This window comes from Eulemur rufifrons, chromosome 7 (genome assembly GCF_041146395.1).
Source record: "Eulemur rufifrons isolate Redbay chromosome 7, OSU_ERuf_1, whole genome shotgun sequence".
NCBI lineage: Eukaryota > Metazoa > Chordata > Mammalia > Primates > Lemuridae > Eulemur > Eulemur rufifrons.
The window spans coordinates 264327992-264342139 of record NC_090989.1 but is presented as its reverse complement, the minus strand read 5'-3'; positions in this window follow the sequence as shown (position 1 = coordinate 264342139).

Genomic DNA, 14148 nt, shown 5'->3' with positions numbered 1-14148 from the left:
GACAAAAGTGTGCAACTCATTTAATGACACCACAAAAGAGGTAGTAGGGAGAGTGAGGATATGGGTGTGTCAAAAATGGCTTCCGCATAGAGATGATACCTGAGCTAGATAGGAAAGAAATGCTGGCCAGGCAAAAGTCAGACGGGGTGCAGGTGGGGGGTTGGATCAAAGGGCACCAAGGCAGGAACCATCATTGGCCTTTAAAGAAAGGTAAGTGGTAGTTACTGATAACACGTGTGATAAGACCGAGGTCTGGGGTTCACTGGATGAGGGACAAGGGTCCACTGAAGGATTATCATTCGGGAAGAAATCTGACCTGAAATGAAGTGTTTAAAAAGTTATGCTAACAGTAGTATAGAGAATGATTTAAAGAGGGCATGGTTTAAGCTTCACAATCAGATATATTTGTTTTTCATCAAATATGTCTAATGTTTTAATGTCATGGTGAACTCCATAGAGTTCAAAGCCCTAGAGTCAAAAGATCTCAACTAAGGTTTATGCTCTGTCATTTCTAGTCCAGGTGACCTTGAGCAAGTCATTAAACTGCTTTAAGCCTCAGTTTCCTCATCTGTAAAATGAGGATCATAACCCATCATGCAAAGTTGTCATGAGGATTGAATGAAACAAATTGTGCAAAAGCATCTTATAAATGTTACATAACCATGCACATGCACAAATTTATTGTTGTTTTGTTTTTAAGGACATTTTTGTCAAGGCATTATTATAATCAAATAAAATTTACAATAATATTAATGTCTAACCAGGGAATTTAGAGGTGACACAGTTTTTCAGAGGTGATAAGGTAGACTAGACGGAGAGGGCTGGGCCTTGGAGCATAGACAGACCCAGAGGACAGGAGATCATTGGTCTATGGGATGGGGAACCTGTGGCCTTCTGCATCCTTGAGAGCAGCCTTTTGACTGAATGTAGATTTTACAGAACAAATCCTTTTTTTTTTTTTTTTTTTTTGAGACAGAGTCTCACTCTGTTGCCCAGGCTAGAGTGAGTGCCGTGGCATCAGCCTAGCTCACAGCAACCTAAAACTCCCGAGCTCAAAGGATCCTCCTGTCTCAACCTCCCGAGTAGTTGGGACTACAGGCATGCACCACCATGCCTGGCTAATTTTTTCTATATATATTTTTAGCTGTCCATATAATTTCTTTCTATTTTTAGTAGAGATGGGGTCTCGCTCTTGCTCAGGCTGGTCTCGAACTCCTGAGCTCAAACGATCCGCCCACCTCGGCCTCCCAGAGTGCTAGGATTATAGGCGTGAGCCACCGCGCCCGGCCTAGAACAAATCCTTTTAATAAAAATGGTATACATTGAGCACCACAAGCCAAGGTCCAAGCAAACCGCAAGGCCCAGGTGCCCATGTAAGCAGGAAAAAGACACAATCAGCAGAGGTCCAAATGAAAACTGCAGGGCAGAGGTCTGAGCCACCAGAACAGGCAGTATAAGAGTTTGACAGCTGGGAATGAGGAGTCCTCTCTGCAAAGACTTTGGTTTGCTCATTCAACAGACATATATTGAGTACCAATTACATTTAAGGTTCTAGGAACACAAAGTTGAATAAGTTAAGGAGCTCACAAGTCAGTAAGGAAGATAGACACACACGAGATAATTCTAATACAACTTGGTAACAACAGAGAGAAACCCACACTATTGCTAGAGTACACAGGAAGTGCAGCTAATCCAGACTAAGTTGTGCCAGGAACGCTTCTGGAGGAAATCATGACTGAGCGGAGTCTTACTGGATGAATTGGAGTTAGCCAGAGCCACCAGGTGCGCTGGGGAGTGAAGGCATGCCAGGTGGCAAGAGCAGCATGAGCAATGGCAGGGATGCAAGGAGCAGGAAACACAAGCAGTCTTATATTGTTACACCACAAATCAGGGACTAGGGTCAGGGAGGGGTGGCTACAGGTGTCGGGAGAGCAGGCTGGAGAGGTTGACAAAAGAGCTACTGGGGCCAGCCTAGGACAGCTGGGGCTTCACCTGAAAGGCCACTGGGAGCATCAGGCAGATGAGTGATATGACAGGAAGTGCATTACTCAGAGCCAAGCTGCCATGACTGTGGAGACAATGCAAGGGACTTGGCACAGAGGAGGTGGTGGACCAAGAAGACACAGAGGAACAAAGCAGGAAGCTGATGCTCAGAGTGATGTCAAATGGAAGGATGACCAAAGCTTGGAGAGGGAATGAGAAGGAAGTCAGAAGTGTGCAACAGAGATAGCAGAAATTATTATTAATATGAAGGTGTAAATGTATATTTATTGACAGAGAAATATATCCACTAAATTTCATCAAGTAAAAAAGGATTAAAAGGCAGTATTTCACAACCCGTGTGAAATGACTTCATTTAAAAATATGTTATGCTGAGTCTTAAATTCAGCTGATAAAAAAATATATGTGTATATGGGTGGGTACACACACCTAGAGAAAAGTCTGGAAGGATAAACAGAAATTTATCTATGTTTGCAGACTTTCTCAGGGTGGTAGAATTCCAGGTAACATTTACTTTCTTCTTTACAGCTTTCTGTATTATCTTTTAATTTTCACAATTGGCATGAATTACCCTTATTATAAGAAAATAAATAAATAAAGCTATTTTCCATTTTGAACACATTAACATTAAAAAATCCCAATGAAAACCTTACCAAGTCAACTTTTCCTTCCACTCTTAGATGGTTCCTCATTGATCAAGCACCTTGACACAGCCCACAGGGTCTTCCATGATGTGGCTCCCACCATGAGAACATTGGCTGCTGACCACCATTCTCCCCACATGGCCTCCCCACCTCACACTGAGGAACGCTGAGCAAGTGCACCCCTGACTACCCTGCTGTTTCTCCCACTCCCCTTTTTGGCTGCCTCTTCCTCCCTCTTCCTAATGAATGATTGCTCTCCTGCAAGACTCAGCCCGGGCACCTCTCCTCCCAGAAGCCATTTCTTGATTTCTCCAGTCTGAGCTCAGTGCCCCTACTTCAGCTTTCCACTTGCACCCAACACATGTCTAGAACATGGCACCGCCATATTGAATTCTGCTTGGCTGTGGGGTGTGTGTGTGGGGGGTGTCTTTCTCCACCACTGTATGATGTGTCTTTTCCCTCTGTCTCTCTCCAGCATTCTGGCCCATAGCCGGACTCAAAAACTTTTGGTTAGCTAAATGGATTTTTTGACTGATGCACGGATCAGAACTGGGGTACAGGTTGTATTTTACCAGGGTGGGTAACAATGGGCCCATGAAGATTTAGAAAGGAGGGTAATAATCACACTCTAATTCAGTAGTAGCCCTCCTCTCCTCTTTTCTCCTCCTGTTTTGTCTCCTTCCTTTCCTTTTCCTCTTTCACACCTACACCCACCTTCTAGAAAAAATATTTTCTAGAAAAGTGTTTCTGAAATTTTGATGCATGAAAGAATAACCTAGGAAGCTTTTGAATTCAGATTCTCAGGCCCTTCCACCAGGAATGATTTCTTAGGTCAAGAGTGGGGCCCGAGAATCTGCATCTTAACAAGCATCCCAGATGATTCCGATCCCACTTTGACAAACACTATCTTAGAAAGGGTGGGAGTCTTCATTTTCCTTATCTACTAACATTAACTGAGGGAGGTGTAAATGGTGTTATCTATAACATTCTCCATTTCCCAGTGATATTCCCTGATCCCACAAATTCAAATACATGTCATTGATTCAGACCTCGCATACGTGCTGGGATACAGAGCAGTTTTCTGTGTAGTTTCAAGTATGTACTGTGGCTAAGAAACATCTTCCCAAGGCTTCAGTGTGCCTGACTCACAAGTGTGGTGACTTGTTCTCATTACACATCATAACAGTAATTACCAGGATATCATGACCACAATAACTTCCATTTATTAAGCCCCTACTAGGTGCCAGACTCTGAGAAAAATATTTTTCTAGCATTGTGTCACTTAATACAGCAACTGCACGAGGCAGATACTATCATTGTCCCATTATCTCAATGAGAAAACAGAGAGTAAGGGAGGTTGGGATCAAGGTCATGAACTTGCAAGTGGTAGAACCACTTGAACCCAGACTGATCTAACTGCAAATCCCATGTTCTTCCACTAACGATCCTGATTTACTCTCCCGCCAAATATTTCTTATAACAGTAATAATAACCGTATTAATAATAGTAACACTACATTACTACTTGCATTAAAATAAATTTTAGAAGGATCAAATTTTAAAGGTAAAAGATGGAACATGAAAAGTATTAGAAGGACTTCAGGTGCCACACAAGATAAAGAAAGCCCACCGCATCCTATCTCTCCCTCTTCTCTAGTTACAGCTGAAAACTATGAACAAAATGTAAAAAGAAACAGCCTGAAAAGTAAACAAAAGCAGGCAGAGAGGGAATGGGATTCACACTTGGAGTAGCAAACCGTACAAGCATAAGTTTCCCACGTCTTCCTCCCTCTGCTCCTGTGCCCCAGTCATGGAACTGTGGTGGTGGCAGTGCAGGTAGCCAAAGCCATTTCTATGGCCAAGATGATCAGCCCCTATAGTCTCAAGGTATGGGAAGAGTCCCCGTTTTCTTTTTCTGTTTTTTCTTTTGCTTCTTTGGCTTGAAGGCAAGTCCCAATCCTAGAGCTTAGCTGCATCATGAAGAGTACAACAGATAAAACTGTAAGCAAAACCCCATCTTCCTGGCCCGAGTATCAGAAAAAAGGGTCCTTTATAAGCCAGATCAGAGAAGAAAAAAAATTCCCTAATTCGGTGTATGAACCTGCACAAGTCCCAGGCTTAACCTTGAGCTATGCATGCACAGCAAGGACTCAAAGTAGCACAGAAAAGGCTTTGAGAACTGAATTACCATTTAAACCATCACCCAATGGATATACTTACTCTCTTTCCAGGCTTCTTTGAGAAAGAAGTAAAAGTTCCAGTTGTTTTGTGGTGCCAGATGGATATTTTTCAGCATGCAATGGTGCCTAGACGAGACCATTGAGTAACCCAGTTCTATGCAGGCCACAGAGGGATAACCCTTTTAGCTCTCACTGAGGTAGAGAAGGTCCAATGAGATCACAGATACACAATTATTGTACAGTCACCCAGATACACCATAGATACAAAATTATTGTACAGTCTCTGCTTAGGTTTTCGAGAGATGACAAGTGTCATCTTACACATCTTCCAATCAGCCACTGCACTGCACACCTCTCCTAGCCTACATGTCACTGTGGGACCAACCTCTGTTTCTCTGCCTCTCTCACTAGACTGTGAACATCTCAAGCCAGGGACACTGCTGCTCATCTCTATATAGCCCAGCCAAGCAGGGAATCTAAAACATGTCATGCCAATAAATTTGGGATAATATTAATATTAATATTATGAGACATTAATAGATTCTCTCTCCCTCTCCCTTCCTCTCTCTCCCCGCCCCTACAACACACACCCCAATGGCTTGAACTTATCTACACCCCTGGGGGAAAAAGGAAGAGGGGAGAATCCCTGAGCTGCCTGAGAAAACCTAGAATTGACTAAGTTTCTGCCACCAAGAGGAATGAGAGCCCAAAAGAGAACATAGTTGAAGTTATAGAAAAATAAAACTATCTTTGTTTTTTTTTTTTTGTTTTTTTGTTTTTTTTTTTTGAGACAGAGTCTCACTCTGTTGCCCGGGCTAGAGTGAGTGCCGTGGCGTCAGCCTAGCTCACAGCAACCTCAAACTCCTGGGCTTAAGCGATCCTCCTACCTCAGCCTCCCGAGTGGCTGGGACTACAGACATGCACCACCATGCCCGGCTAATTTTTTCTATATATATTTTTAGTTGTCCATATAATTTCTTTCTATTTTTAGTAGAGACGGGGTCTCGCTCTTGCTCAGGCTGGTCTCGAACTCCTGACCTTGAGCGATCCACCCGCCTCGGCCTCCCAGAGTGCTAGGATTACAGGCGTGAGCCACCGCGCCCGGCCCCTATCTTTGTTTTAAAGTCTGAATTTTGAGCCCCAAAATTCATACTCACTGCAAATGTTTGTCAATTGAATGAATGAATGAATGGATGTTGAGGGGAGGTGTTCTGCTACAGCAAGCTCTCCGTGGAGCAGTCTAACTGCTCTCTGAGGAAGATGGTAATTACTAGAAAGAGCATCTGCTTTCTAGTCTTCACTTGGCCACTTATTATCTGTGGTTCCTTGAGTAGGTTACAAGTCTCTTTGGGCCTCAGTTTTCTTACCTATAAAATGGGGACAATGGTACCTACCCTGCCTTCCTTACAATGTTATCATGAAGATCGAATGAGACAGTGTATGTGAAGATACTTCATATAGGATTATAACAAGGGCCTGGGGATCACCCCTGTCTCGTGGTCCAAGAAGCAAGAGAAAAGTGTCTGAACTCAAGGATCAGAGTTCTATGGTACTCCTTTTCTCCACTTAGCTTTTTTAGAACTGGCAAGGGACAGTGACTCAGTTTTCCCTGGAACCACATCAGTGCTAATTGGAGGACATCAAGGACTGTACTCTCAATATCAGCAGAGAACAGTGCATCAGGAAGAAATTCTCAGGGCATGAAACAGGTTTATTCTCATTGTGAAATTGTCTGTCTGCTATGCGACAACAAGTTAAGCTCTGGGTGACTATTCCCGTAAAACACGTCCTGTACTTAGCGCTGCTATTATGGGGTGGATAGACACAGTAAAGAATCAATTAAAACTCTGACACATTAAATGGAGCTCGAAGACCTGTTTCACAGGTTTCCCCAGAGGAAAATAATCATGTTACATTATACTTTGGAAGCCGATGGAAGCAAGATTTCTGAGACAGGTTCTGAGGTTAATGAGACAGACCTCAGCTTTTCTAAATCATTTTTGAATCGCGATTTAAAGGATTACAGCATTCAACTCTCCATTAGCCCAACAGCATCATGGTGGAGCAAGAGGGATTGTCGTTGTGTGGGCATCCTCGGGAAAAATGTAAGTTCTCTTTAAAGACACATTTAAAGAAAGGGTGAAATACTGCAGTCTTTATATTTATGCCCATTTCCAAGTGAAAGCCAATGTTAAGGAAGTAAAATCAGAGGGATGTTAAAACTGCAATTCCTTCCTATGTCTATGACAAAAACGGGCAGCCATTGTTTAGGAACTCTTTTAAATGAAGTTCTGGAATTTCGAGAAGAGCCTCACAAAAAGTGAATGAGAGGGTTAATTGTGGAACATGAATAATGTTTGCGGTTATCACTGCTTAAACTATGTTTCTATGACAGCAAGTGGGAATGTTAATGACAAGAACAACGTGGGCTTTGTGGCTAATTCAGACATCTGTGTAAATCATCTTTCGGTGGCATTGCCTGAATAACTTCTATCTCTCAACCTGAGTAAACTGAAGAGATTTTAAGGTTCAGGCAGTATATTTTCAGAAGTGCTGCCTGCAGATGAGCTCCAGGGGAAATAAAGAATTGAACAGGACCAAAGGAAGTCAAGTGTCAGCGATGGTCATTGTTGAGGGACAAGTAAGGCTTGCCGACGCAACTGGTGTGTCAGGAAATGGTTTGAGGGTGTCAGTTAGTTCCTGATTTTGCAGACTAATTCAGAAGCAAAGAACTAGAGAAAAAGGACATCATCAAAGTGGAGTATAAATGTGATACTTTCAAGTAATTTCACCAGGAGAGAGAGACTGACAGACAGACAAAGACAGAGAGAAAGAAAAGGAAACCTATGTTACAAGGACAAGACTAGACCTGCCCACTTGCGTGTTCAGCTTTGGTAGAGAGCAGGACATTTTCAGAGGAAATGCTGTTGTGGTGCAGGAATTCGTTCAGTTAGGAAAATAAAAATGTTTGACAATTCTGTTTTTAAAAAAACTACCTACAACATCTTTTCTTTCTAAGTATGAGGAGGTGAGAGAGGGATAACCCCTCTTAAGCCAAGGGTACTACTACTATAATTTTTGAGAAATTTTTGGTTCTTTTTTTTTGTTGTTGTTGAAGTTGCTATTTAAATCCTTAAGATCCCCTCTATTACTTGGAAAAAACATACTTTTTTGCAGAATACTATGTATGTGTGTTTGTTAATGCTTTCTTAATCTTTGTAGAACAGAGGTCTCTCAGAGCTACCAATGGGGCCTCAGACTATGCCAGGACCTTGGAGTCCTGGAGTCCTGCCAAGGTCCTGGGTGCTCCAGAGAGAGAGGGTGTCGGGCCAAGTCCGTCCCCCTGTCCTGCCCTGTACTCTGCCCTCCCCCCAACTCTCTGTCCTCAAATGCACATTCCAACCATGCTGGGCTTCACCTGTGAGTTCATATGGGGGGAAAGTGTTTCCACTGCTTAAAGCAAAAAAAAAAAAAAAAAAAATTTAAAATCACTAAAATATTCAACCTTCTCATTGACAGAGAGGGGGATTTAACTCCCCAGAGAATTATGATGAGCTCATTGAAGGCAAGCCAGCAATAGAAGCCAGGCCTAAGGAGAACTAGCTCTACCATGTCTTTCCCTTCGTTCAAAGGAGTTGGTAGGGTCTTCTCTTCATATATCCCCATCCCCACTTAGTTTATCACTTGTTTTCCAAGAGAAAAGAGAGGAAAACAGTTTTGTGGCTCTTCAAAATGTTAAACATAGGAAATACCATCTGACCCAACACCTCCACTCATAGGTATATGCCCAAAAGAATTGAAAATAGGGATTCAAACAAACATATGGACATGTATGCACTTTTCACAATAGCGAAAAGGTAGAAACAACCCACATGTCCATCAATGGATGAATGCATAAACCAATTGCGATATAGCCATTCAATGGAATGTTACTTAGCCATAAAAAGGAATGAAGTTCTGATACATGCTACCACGTGGATGAACCTCAAAAACATTAAGTGAAAGAAGCCAGACACAAGAGGTCACACATTGTATGATTCCATGTATGTGAAATGTCCAGAATAGGCCAATCCATGGAGACAGAAAGCAGATTGGTGGTTGCCAGGGGGTAGGGGAGGGGGGATGAGGAGTGGCTGCTTCATGGCACAGGGGTTCCTTCTGTGAAACTGCTCCGCAACAAGATAGTAGTGACAGTTGCACAACATTGTAAATGTACTAAATGCCACTGTATTGTTCACTTTAAAATGGTTAGGTTTATGTTGTGTGAATCTTGCCTCAATTTTAAAAAGAGAGAGAAAGAGAATGGGGAAGTAGAGGGTTCTAAAGCCAGGAAATAAGCTTATCAGATCAACTGAATGTCTTTGGACTCTATCCTGGGAGAAGTGGACGAGCCAATAAGGATTTTTAAGCAGGAGGGTGACGGGATCTGAGCTATGTTTTAGACTGGACATTTTGAGTGGAGGCTGACAACAGCAGGGAGGTTTTGAGCCCATGCAAATGACACGTGGAATCTTTTGGCTCAGTGAGAGATCGTAACAAATGTATCAGGATATGAAAGACCTGCCCGATCATGTTTCAGTTCAGTCATTGTTCAAACTCAGAACTATTAACTGGTATGAGAAATATTAGCCGCAATTCTTTTAAAATCAACTTTTAAAACAGCATAAGCCCATCTTTTTGCACATCCTATCAGTTTTGGCATCCAACGGAGTTTTTAAAGTAAAATTAATGTACTTCCTCTTCCTCCAAAGATTACCCATAAAGACCTGTCTTTGAACAAATACTTCACCAAGGAAACAAGCCTGTTTTTGATGAGAGCAAATTGCAGTCCAAAAATCGGTTTAGAAAAGGAGCTATGATCCAAATTAATATATTTAGTTTCTCAGTCTCAATTTTGGTCACTTTAGCATGTCAAAAACTACCGCACACTAACTTTTTAAAATAGCCAATGAGATTACTTTGCACAGAGAATAAAAATCTGAATGAAATCAGATTGAAAATCTGATCTGCCCCTTACTTACTTAAGTAATAAATTCCATGTGACCAATTGGAACCACATAGAACCTATCAAACCAAACTTTAGCGGGATTGAAAACATCTCTATCCCGTAGTCAGTGTATCTGCCAGTCAGCTTCCACTTGTTCTTCTAAAATGACCAACCATTCTGATGGAAACCCCAGGACTGAGGGGCTTCCTGGACTTACCATGCTAAAACTGGAACATTTGGGCACCTGGCTTTCAGCCCCACCAAAACCCCTTATAAAATTCCCTTTTAGATACAGGATTCATTTCATTTGGAAAGTAAAAAACAACAGCAGCAGTGAAGAGGAGAGAGGAAAGCTGGGCATCCTTTGGCATTCATAATATGGAAAGAAATCCATTCAAAGAGCAAGAACAAATTTCAAATGAGTTCTCAGACTCCTAACTCCAGACCTATGTGCCATGACAATGCTGTAACTTGCAGGCAGGCAGCAAGGGAGTCTTTTTTTACCTTCCAAATCATTCACTCAGCGAATGTCTACTGAGATCGTAACAGGTGCCAGATTTGGGACCAAATGTTGGGATCCAGAGATGAAGATGCACCAGGCTGGCTGGGGAGATGCTCACAGGCTAGAGGCCAAGCAGAGATTTATTTGGTGACAACCACATCTCGCATGATTTAATTAACAATCAGAGCTCCCAGCTTCTAGGAGCCAGACATTTACACATATTATCTCTCATTCTTACAACTACACTGCAAGGTAGGTATTATTATTCCCATTTTAAAGATTAAAAAAATGAAATAAAAACGGAATCTCAAAGAGTTTATAGAACTTGCCCAAGGACACCCAACCAGTGGTGGCAGAGGCAAGAAGTAAACCAAGATTTTGAGCAAGGCCCACTTGATTCCAAAAGCTCTGCCCATTCCGTTATTCCCAGATCCTTTTCAGCATGATCGGGGTTAAGATCAAGGTCATTCAGGTTTCTGACCTTAGTCCAGCTTTTCTTAGTCTTTCATCAGATAGCAGCTGTATCTACACTCTGAATTGAGAGCAAATTGCCAAGTTTTAAACATTCAGCCGTGGTAGGGGCAGGGTGTGAGAGGGGGAAAGTTAGATATTATTTAGGTTTAACTAGAAGACAATTGGAAACTGCTATTAGAGATCAGATCATAATGGCATCCAGAGAGGAAAGCATTGGGGAAAATCTTCATGACATTGGATTTGGCAATGATTTCTTGAATGAGATACCAAAGGCACAAGCAACAAAAGTAAAAATACACAAATTGGACTTCATCAAAATGAAAAACTTTTGTGTATCCAAGGATGTGATCAACAGAGTAATAAGGCAACCCAGAGAATGGGAGAAAATATTTGCAAATCACAAATCTGATAAGGCTTAGTGTCAAGAACATATAAAGAATTCCTAAAATTCAACAAGAAAAATCCCAATTCAAAAAATGGGCAAAACAGGCCAGGCCCCCGTGGCTCACACCTGTAATCCTAGCACTCTGGAAAGCCAAGGTAGAAGAATCTCTTGAGCCCAGGAGTTTGAGGTTGCTGTGAGCTAGGCTGATGCCACGGCACGCTAGCCTGGGCAGCAGAGCAAGACTCTGTCTCAAAAAAAAGGGGGGGAGAGGGTGAAAAATACTAGATAGACATTTCTCCAAAGAAGATATGCAAGTAGCCAATAAGCACATGAAAAGATGCTCAACATCATGTATTAGGGAAATGCAAATCAAAACTACAATGAGATGGCTCTTCACAGCCAATAGGATGGCAATTGCTTTAAAAAAAAAAAACAAACAGAAAATAACAAATGTTAGGAAAGAATGTGGAGAAATGAGAACCCTTGTGCCCTGCTGGTAAGAATGTAAAATGGTGCAACTGCAATTGAAAACAGTATAGCAGTCCCTCAAAAATTTAAGATAGAATTACCATATAATCCACCAACTCCACTTCTGGTTATATTACCAAAAGAATTCAAAGCAGGAACATGAAAACATATTTGTACACCCATGTTCACAGCAGCATTATTCACAATAGCCAAAATGTGGAAGAAACACAGCATCCATAGACAGATGAATAATTAAACAAAATGTGATACATATGCTAATGAAATAGTATCCCCCTTAAAAAGGAAAGAAATTTTAACATGTGCCTCAACATGGATGAACTTTGAAAACATTATGCTAAATGAAATAAGCCAGTCACAAAAGGACAAATACCGTATGAGTCCATTTATATGAGGTATTTACAGTAGTTAAATTCATAGAGACAGAAAGCAGAACTGTGGTTGCCAGGGACTAGGGAAAGAGGGGATGGGGAAATGTTGTTTAGTGGGTACAGAATTTCAGTTTGGGATAATAAAAATGCTCTGAAGATGGATAGTAGTTAGTGGTGATGGTTGCACAACAATGTGAATGTACTTACTGCCACTGAACTATAACCTACAAATGGTTAAAATGCTAAATTTTATGCTATGTATATTTTACCACAACAAAATAAGAAAAGATTGCATATAGAGCACATGCATCTACTGACCTCAAATTCCCCCAGTTTCATTTAATGACAAATATATAAATATATGCTTTTAAAAAAATCCATTAGATGGGGAGTTGTTTAATGGGCATAAAGTTTCAATTTTGCAAGATGAAAAGAGTTCTGGAGATGGGCTGTACAACAAAGTGTACTTAACCACCACTAAACTGTACACTTAAAAATGCTTAAGGTGGCAAATATTATGTATGTGTATTTTACCACAATTAAAAAAAATTTAAATCCATTAGAATTGGGTCTTAAAGCCAGTTGATAAAATAAAACTCCATTAGAAGACTGGAAAGCAGGAATGAGTGGTACCAACCCACCAGAAACGGTGAGGAATTCCTGAATGACAGCTAGCACATGGGATTGGAATGAAGGAGAAACAGGTATAAGGAAACCTCAGCTGGAAATACAAGAGTGCCCACTGCGGAAAAAGAGTCAAGGAAGAGGAAGAGTGATTGGGAAATTAATTGGGGCGCTCTATAGGACAGTGGTTCTCAAGCTGAGAGGGCATCAGGATCACCTGTGGGGCTGGATAAAGCACAGGTTGCTGGGCCCCACCCCAGAGTTTCTGATTCAACTGCTCTGAAGTGGAGCCTGAGAATTTGCATTTCTAATAAGTTCCCGGCTGATGCTGATGGGGCTGGTTTGAGAACCACTTTGAGAAGCAGCTACACCTGTCAGCCCTTCCCCCGCCTTCACCTGTCAAGAGAGACAGACAGAGGTGTCTCTCCCAGGTAGAAGCTCTGAGTAGAGATACTGAGGCCCCCAGGTGCCTAGAAAACTCAAGAGGTGGCGGACAAGGAAGCACCATGCCAAAGGACAACTACTGGCACACAGCCTGTCTCCCCGCAGTGGTGGGTAAGTTACTTGGACCATGTCTACAATCCTCATAAGCTTAACAGAGATTTCTAAAGTCAAAGAAGAGTAGGCAGCCAAGAATTGCCAAATATTTGAGGAAAGCCAACACCAGAGGATAACGCCAGTGTCAAAAAAGAGAATTAATACACAAGGAAGTAGAATTAACCAAACAAAAGAGGTTAGAATGTGTATAACTAATACTCTCAGACAGACTCTAGAGACACACACACAAGGAAGGAGGAGGAGGCAGAAGAGGAGGAGGAGAAAAAAAAGAAGGAAAAGGAGAAAAGATTGTTATAAATATACACATGCATAGATTTGACTTTTTTTAGGCATAACATATATAAAGTGCACCTAATATTAAGAGCACAGCTCAGTGAATGTTCACACTGTATATACCTTTGAAAGGACCAGCCAGATCAAAAAAGAGTATATCCAGCCCTTCAGAGAACTCCTTTCCCAGTCAATAACCTCCAAAGACAACCACTATTCTGCCCTTCCTCACCATTGATTTGTTTTGCCTGTTTTTGAACCTCTCATAAATAGAATCAGAGATTACGTACTCTTTTGTGTTCAACTTCTTTCACTCAACTTTTTGTCTTTGAGATCCATCTTTCTTATTGTGTGTAGCTGTGGTTTGTCCTTTTTCATTGATATGCAGAACTCCATTGGTGACTGTATCACAGTTTACCTTATAAATGATGCTGCTAAGAATGTTCATATACATGTTTTTGGATGAACTTTTGAACTCATTTGTCTTGGGTGTGTACCGAGTGGCGTTGTTTGGACGTAAGATTTACTTACATTTAACTTTAGGAAATACTGTCAGTTTTCCAAAATGGCTGTGCCCACAATCAATGCATGAGAATTCCAGTTGCTCTATGTCCTTGCCAACACTAGATATTACAGTGCTTTTAATTACAAGTAATGGGGAGATACC